This window comes from Olea europaea, chromosome 6 (assembly GCF_002742605.1).
Source record: "Olea europaea var. sylvestris chromosome 6, O_europaea_v1, whole genome shotgun sequence".
Taxonomy (NCBI): Eukaryota; Viridiplantae; Streptophyta; class Magnoliopsida; order Lamiales; family Oleaceae; genus Olea; species Olea europaea.
Genome location: NC_036242.1, coordinates 26,845,088 through 26,853,993, shown reverse-complemented (window position 1 = coordinate 26,853,993; position 8,906 = coordinate 26,845,088). Strand labels below are relative to the sequence as shown.

The 8,906-nt window shown below is 31.8% G+C and overlaps 1 pseudogene; it reads left to right on the top strand.

Annotated features, from left to right (window-relative positions):
* The first annotated feature begins 3,431 nt into the window (after positions 1 to 3,431).
* On the top strand, positions 3,432 to 4,982 carry LOC111395335 (annotated as a pseudogene).
* Positions 4,983 to 8,906: the final 3,924 nt, after the last annotated feature.

Genomic DNA, 8,906 nt, shown 5'->3' with positions numbered 1-8,906 from the left:
TTAAGGAAAACGTTTTCCACTATTTTTTAAGAAAATATGGTCACATGACAAACTTTTGAAAAATATTTTTTGTGAAAAAAATATAAATCAAATACCTCGAAAGTAAGAATCTTGGTGAAAAAAGAATTTTTTTCCATAAAAAAATAAAATCAATCAAATACACCATAATTATTTACTTATTCATTGTTTGATTGATGTGCGTGTCCAAAATCAATCTAATCATCATGAATTTTTTCAGTTGGCTCGATCTTTAATAAAAAAAAAAGGTTGAACCCTAACCTTAAGGGCCTCCACCGCCTCTCCCCTGGAGCTTTGTGAGGGAGGTAAATCGCGGGATGTGCTCCAGTAGGCCAGTGAACAAGAGATGTCTGTACATTGCGCCTACAAGAAGTTCAATTTCATGCCTCAGGAATTGAACCCCCACATTGCGGCTGCTAGTAAGGCGTGAAATAACCTCACTCCTGTCTTTTGCACCACTAGACTATGTCTCGGGGGCTCAATTTTTAGTAATCTTCATCTCTTGTGGGCTACACACCCACAATTTTTTCTTTTTTTCAATCAAGTACTCAAGATGTATATTCTAATGTTGATTTCATGACGCTCATTTATTTCTTTCACAAGTTCAGTTGGATTTCACCAGTGAAAGTCACTACTTTGATACATAATGATTCTACCTGAATTTGAATGTCTCAACCTCCAAACTTCAACTAAGTTAATAACCATCATTGGAAGTCCAAATTTCAAATTAAGTATCAAATGCTAAGTCAGACAAAAACAATGATTATAATTATTTTCACCGTCTCAACACACTTTTGAAGTTTTTTTTTTTTTTTTTTTTGTTGTGTCCCTTCTTTTGTTTTTGAGATCTTATCTTTGATTATCAAAAGTAGTTTGGGATACACACCCCCAAGGATTTTTTATTTTTTCGGTCAATCAAATATTTGGGATGTATATTTTAAGGTTGATTTCACAATACTCATTTATTTCCCTCTCGAGTGTGGTTGGGTAACAACCCAAACTTTTTTACTTTTTTTTTTCTTTTTTTTTTTCTAGCCAATCAAATACCTAGGATGTATATTCTAAGGTTGATTTCACAATACTAATTTATTTCCCTCTCAAGTTTGGTTGTATTTCACTGATGAAAGTCGATATCTCAATACGTGATGATTTTCCCTAAATTTGATTGTCTCAACCTCCAAACTTCAATTAAGCTAATAACCCTCACTATAGGTCTAAATTTCTAATTAAGTATATAATATTTAGCCGGACAGAAAAAATGCTTATAATTATTTCGCCGCTACCGCAACACACTTTTGTATTTTTTTTTTCTTTTTTTTTTAATTATGTCACTTCTTCTGTTTTTGGGATCTTTTCTTTGGTTATTGAAAGTAGTTTTCACCATGGGCGGAGCCGTGTACAGTCCAGTGCAAGCAAATGCCAGCACTGGACTTTTGGCCCAAGCCCATGGTCAATCCATTTTTTTTTATTAGGTATGTTTTTAATTTATTTATAGTCCAACTTATACACTAATTTACCCCAACTCCAAGTGCATGGCGACATTTTCTGACTCTCTTCCCTCAGCAAGAAATTAAAAATTTTCTTTAAATCTACTCTCGTTTTGAAATATTTTCAAAGTTCATTTCTTTCCTAAAACCTACATGTTCTTGGGCCCTCAAATTTACAGCAAAAATTTTCTTGATCATGTAATTTTTCTGTTTAATATTACGGATTTTGATTATGTGAATGTTGAATATTGGTAATATTTGTGATGGATTCTTGAAATTTTGATTTTTGTCAATTAGTTAAACAATTAGTAATGATTTTATTGTATTCTACCAATTTGTAAAAATTAGTAATTCTTTTCTTACCAATTAGTACTTAATTGTCACTTGTGGTTTATTTTAGTGTGAAGTGTCAATGTAGAGATTCTTTAAAAGAAAATATTTCGTAAAAAATGTTGATACGAAGATATCAAATAAAATGAATTTTTGATGTTGCACAACTTGCTATAGATCCTAGAATAAGGAAGAAATAATTATCTTATTAGTGTTGTAATTATGTTATTTTTAGCATTGTCATAATATCATTAAATCCATAATCGAAAAGTTCAACTTTGATTAAATTTTGCCCGCACTGGACAAAATTCTTAACTCTACCCCTGGTTTTCACTCTATATTTCAGTCAACCCTCTTTCCTGATTTACACAAGGCTAGCATCACACAATAATGTAGGCAATTTTTTCCTACATTTTATGCACTTATCACTTACCACGATTTAGAGGCTGCTGTAGTTGGAAGTGGACGATGCCATGGTGTTCGTGGAGACCACACACTAGCTAGGCGAGTCAGACTTGATGGGTTGGACAATTGCTAACCGAAGGCTCAACTACGGCCACATTGTTAGGCACCCACTGGGGGTGATACATTCAGGCTATTGGAAGAAGGGTTTTTCACCACAGAAAATTATTTCTCTTTAATGTCTGAGGCTTGAGACGATTCAAAAGTACAAATGAGATAATTGCATCACCTACTTTGGAGAGTCACTCTAAGGTTACAATCCGTTGGGTTGGAAAATCAACTTGAATCCTATTTCCTCTAAGAACCCAAACGAAATTATTGCATCACCTATATATATATATATATTTTTTTTTTTTGTTATGTTATTTTCATTACCTTTTTAATCATACAAGATTACTTTTAGGACGATCTACTATGTAATATTCAAATTGAAATGAACTATATAATAAATAAAACAACCTACTACACATGTAACTCGAGATGCATGCATTCTTTAATTCTACCTATTTCACCACGTCTACTGCTCAATTTAAAATAATGTGAACACCAAAATCAAATCGGGGACCGTTGACAAATCCCTTATACACAGCATGAATAACATTTCTTCAAATCCTGTTTGTACATTTATTGATTTCCCCCTGTATTACTTGTATAACGCGTTGGCATAATCATAGAAGTTAAACATTAATAAATTATATTTTTTGAACCTATAGAATAAGACAAAATGTGGCTTCACATGTTCTTGTTAATTACGTCAAGTCTCATAACTCTGCTACATTACAGTTAAACCTCGATAAAGTAATACACTCGAGACCGGAAAAAAAATTCATTTAGCGAGGTTATTTATTTATCGATAAATGAATAAATTATTCATTTATCGATAAATAAATATTTATTATTTTAGAGGGAGCTTTTCAATATAAAATATGTACATTGTATATGGTAAGAAAAATCAAAAAACACTAATCAAAGTATTATTTGAATCTAGGGAAGCTCAAAAATTTTAGTGAAACTTATTGTTTCTAAAAACTAAATTCACGTACATAGCAAATGAAAATGTTTAGTCTTTACCTATAAAAACTAGATGTTTGGAAAACATATTCCAAGCACATACAATATTTTATTTTCCCTCCAATGTCTTCTCATCATTTGAAAGGAGTAAAAAAATCAACTTTAACCGATAAAATGAGAAGTGCAATATGTGAGCATAAGAAAGAGAATCCAATTATTAGCCAAAAAAATATGCAAGCATGGGTGCAACAAAAGTTTGATTTAATTATTAGTCAATCAACAATATCAACACTCTCAAAAGGGCATCGGAATATTTGTCAAATGAGATGAAAAATAGCAATGTTAAAAGGCACAAATCGACAAAATACCCTGATTTAGAGAAAGTTTTGTATGAGTGGTTTCTTCAAAAGCAAGATAAAGTGAACATGTCTAGAGAAATTATCCAAGGAAAAGTAAAAGAGCTTTTGCAAAAAATATATGGTAAAACTAATCCAGAATTCAACTTTTTTAGTGGATGGTTACAACGTTTCAAGGCAAGATATGGAATCAAATCTTACCGACGTTTTGGTGAAAGTGGTTCAGTTATTATGGAGAACATTGAAAATGCCTTACCTGGAATACAATCAAAACTAGACTAGTTTCAGTTGAAGGATATTTACAATATAGATGAAACTAGATTATTTTACTGATTGGGAGCTGATCATTCACTTGCTACCAAGCAGCTCAAAGGACGCAAAAAAGATAAGGAGAGAATTACTGTTGTTGTTTGTTGCAATGGTGATGGATCTGACAAAGTACCACTTTGGGTTATTGGTAAATATGCAAATTCTAGATGTTTTAAAAATGTGAACATGAACAATCTTTATTGCAAGTATCGATCCAACAAGAAAGCTTGGATGACTGGCTTGCTTTTTCAAGATTTTGTTAGTTGGGTTGATAAGAGAATGAATGACATGAATGTTCTCTTAATAGTATCCAATGGTAGTTGAAGGCTTGAGAAATGTAGAGTTATTTTTCTTACCTCCTACCACAATGTCTAAGATTCAACCATGTGATGCTGGGATTATTCGAGCATTCAAAGCTCATTATTGTCGTCGTTTTTATTCTAACATCTTACAAGGCCTTGAGGTTGAAGCACCAAATCCTGAAAAAATTAATATTTTGAATGCTATTAATTTTGCTAACATGGCTTGGAATTTTGATGTGAAGACAACAACGATTGCAAATTGTTTTCAGTATTGCAAGATTCGGTCAGAAGAAAACAATGTTTCCGAACCAAAAGTTGGTGAATTAGATGAAGGTATCCAAGGATTAAATGATGTCATCTCCAATTTACACTATAAAAATATGATGGATGTTGAACATCTTTTGAACTATCCTAGCGAGAATGATGCAGTTATGGAATCACCTACAGACAAAGAAATTATTCAATCGGTAATGAACAGTAATAATGATGAGAGTGATCCTGAACCAGATGATAGTAGCGTTGCCCCAAATGTGTCGTCAAAAGAGGCATTTCAAGTAATAGTCACCTTAAGCAACTATTTGCTACAACACGAGCAAAATATTTCGGAAGTTGTGTATGCTCTACAAAAAGTTAAGAATGGGGTTCATTTTGATTTAGGTGGGAAGAAAAAACAATCAACTATAGATGCATATTTTCACAAGGAATGATTATTGTACGGGTATTGTTGATTGATTGAAAGATTTTGATCTATATATATATATTTTTTTTTTTCTCAATGAAATTTAGTAATTATTACTTTATATTTTTATTGGGCCCTTAAAGATTCAAATTTTTTTTTATTACTTAATGTATTTAGCGAGGTTATTACTTTAGTCCATTGGCCCAAATCGGGATTGAAAGAAATTATTATATAATCGAGATCATTACTTTATCGAATATTATTTTATCGAGATTTAACTGTACAAGGCAAATGTTACCTTGGTAAAGCAGTATAATTGTTGGACCATGCTAGACAGACTGGGCCGACATTGCCCTGCTCGTCTATAGTATAATTCTTGTTCTAAGTAATAAAGTCAATGGTAGCTGAAGTTATTTTTGTACTATAATATATGCTACAATAAAAAATAAATAAATAAATTCTATGTAACACCATTAAGTGTCAATGCATCAATAAATGACGTTAATTATTATGACCCTGTTTCTTTTAGATAAAAATCATATTATTATTAGATTTTGATTAAAAAAAATGATGGTATGTATAGTTTAAAATTACTAGTATTAGGAAATGTGTGGTTAAAATTAAATTTTAATCCACTTTTTTAGTAGAAACAAACAAGGGCTATGTTAACAACGTTGTGATGTTAGGAATTTGGTATTAAACATGTCTAGATGAGAAAATATACACGTCCCGTTTGGCCTCCATTCTTTTCAAAAATATATAATGTAGCTTTAGTTTTGGCCAATTTTTAGATTTAAATCGTATAGGAAACCAATGCTTTCTGTTAACAATGATTATTGATGAAGTAGAGTAATGAATAATGCCATTTAAAAACACGCTGTACTAAATGGTATCAAATATAATTTAATGTTAATTTATTTTTTTGTCGAATTATTAGTAAAATATTTATAAACTTAAATGATTATTATAGAAAAACTTCATTGATCACTGATGTAATTATTTATAACTTCAGTGACCATTGTCGTTGCTAATGCTTGATGTCTTTATTACTTACAACAACAATGGATGCCTATCTTGTTTCACACACATGAATGGACTCGTAGCCGAGTTGCGTGACCAATGAAGCTTTTTCAATTTTGGTTTGTTTACCTATTTATGAAGTAGCTTCCTAGGAATCAAAAATCAAATTGGACCGACCAATTCAATCGAAAAAATGGAAAACCAACCATCAAATCAGTTCAACTATAAATGGGGAAAAAACCAAATAATAATGATGTCCAACCACAAAACCGGTTGACCGGCCACTGGTTTGACCGGTTTATGCGCGTTTTTCATTAAAAAGAATTGAAAATCTTTGGACCTAATAACTAAATAAGGCCAATCAAGCCGTTGTTAAAAGATTTGCATGCCACTTTTTTATAATTACTTTCAATCCTTCCCTTTTGTTTATTTTTCAATGTGGGATTGCTTTCAATCGGTCACCCTCAAGTTCATTGTTCAAGTTTTGAAAGTTTTAAGCTGTTTTATTATAATGGGTTACTTTAAAAATAATGTGCTATTTTTATTTAAAAAATTATATAAAAAAATTAATTCTTGCATTTCAATATTTGATTTATTTATTAATTTCACCTCTATTTTTCTTATTTGTGTATATTTATTTATTGTATCTGGTTCGACCCCGATACGACTTTTTGACTATTGACCATTCACCTCTTCCGGGTGGATATCTAGCCCAATTTATGAAACATAGGGAAAGAAACCTTTTGCCTAACTTGTTTGGTTTCCTTAGTTGATTTTTCTTTTCGATTTGTTAATGCGTTTGCTCCAATGCCATTTTAATTCTTGTCGTATTTTGTCATATTCAATTATTTTATTTAAAAGTTTAAAATGACAAACGAGACAAAATTATTTATTTAAATTATGCTTTCAAAGCACTTTTTTAAGAAAAAATTATCGGGTTGAAATGGTGGCAACTTGTTCGAAGGCTGTCTCGAGTTTTTTTTCGTTTTATTTTGAAGAATTTTTTCCAATTCTGGGACTTAAATTTGTAGCTGAACAGGGGCTCAACATTTCTTTGGTGGAAAGTATTAAGATTTGATTTCATTTAAATAATAAATTTGATGATTTTAATTTATTTCCATATATTCTACTTTTGCTGTAATTCCATAGATTTAGAAGTTGATTTGTTTCCTAATTGTACTTCTTAAACTTAGGAAGTCTTGCTAGTGTATATACTCGTGTAACTTTGTTTTGTAATTCACATAAAATATAGAAAAGTTTATTCTTATTTTTCATGTATCAGATCATTGATCTTAAAACTTTCTTATTATGTATGTAGAAGACACTGGTTCCAACCGTGTACAAGAAACTGGTTCAACAGTGTCGTTCGTAGCATGGTTATCCTCACTATAGATCCATCTGATCCTTTTTTCATTCATGCCTCTGATTCAGGGCGGACCTAGACACTTCGAATTGTGGGGTCAAAAATGAATTTTTTAGAACAATGTATCATGAATAAAAAGCAAAAATCAGTGGTTTCCTATTCGTGTTCGCACTTTGGGAAGAAATTGGTGGATTATATAATATATCTATGGACTAACTAATGAATATGGACCATATGATATGGATATAGATTTAGAATTTGGTCTTTTTGGGCATTGGGCTAGGGAAATTAATTGGGTTGGTCACTTGGTTGTTGGGAGTAGGCAACAGGAGAGGAAAAAAATTACGTTTTCAGTAGGGGAAAAAAAAATTCCAAAAAGCAGTGAGGTCATTTGACCCAATGTGGGTCCGCCCCTACTCTAATCATTCAGGAATGATTCTTGTTCCAAAAGTCTTAGATGGAACCAATTATGCTATGTGGAGATGATCGATGTTGGTGAGTCTTAGTGCTAAAAACAAACTGAATCATACCCACACCAAGTGAGAATGATTCCAAACATCGAGCATGGTAACATCGTAATGATATGGTTCTTTCTTGGATCTTCAATTCATTGAGTCAAGACCTTGTTAATAGTGTTCTCTACGTTGAGACACCTTCTGAGATCTGGACAGATTTATAAGAACCCTTCTCACAAGGTGATTTTTCTCTTCATTATCAACTTCAACTATCCATTGTGGAGTTGAAACAAAAACAAGAATCCATTTTCACTTATAATACTAAGATGAAGACATTATGGGATGAATTGAAGAATTGTAGTCATTCTGTTACTTTGTATTTGCAGAGGATTGAAATATTTAAACAAAAAAAGAAGAAAAAGTCGGGTTAGGACATTTTTTTATGGGATTGAATGAGTCCTATTTTACTGTGGGAGGGAAATTATGTTGATACAGTCTTTTTCTATTGTTAGGAAAACTTATTCTCTTCTCTGTGAAGAAGAAAAGCAAAGTGGACTATTTGAACATAAGGAAGTAAATCAAGTTCATGCTATGAATGTCAAATCTCAGCCTAATTTCAAACAGCAAAACTATGATAACCAACGTCAGGCCAAGTGGACATCTTCTTCAAAACTTCAAAGGTCTAGGAAGCCACTTTTGTGCAAATATTGTTATGGGACAACTCATATAGTTGAAATGCGATACTATTTGATTGGATTTTCCATTGGCCATAAGCTACATGGAAAAGATTTTCAACCTCCAAATTGAAATCAAAAAGTTGTTTTTAATCAAACAAGCACTGAGGTTGCTCATATTACAACCAAAATACCTAATAAGTCACTTCAATTAACCTATGAGGAGTTTTCTCAAATCAAGGCATTCCTCCGAAATGGTAAAATCCTCCTTATGCTAATTATAGAGGTATTTCAACACCTTTTGTTCTTCATCCACTTTACATCTTTTCCAATCTAATAAACGGATTGTTAATAGTGGTGCTACATATCATATAGCCTTTTCAATAACCAGTGACACTCCTATGTCTTCATAAGTTCCCTTACCAAATGGTTCTCAGTCA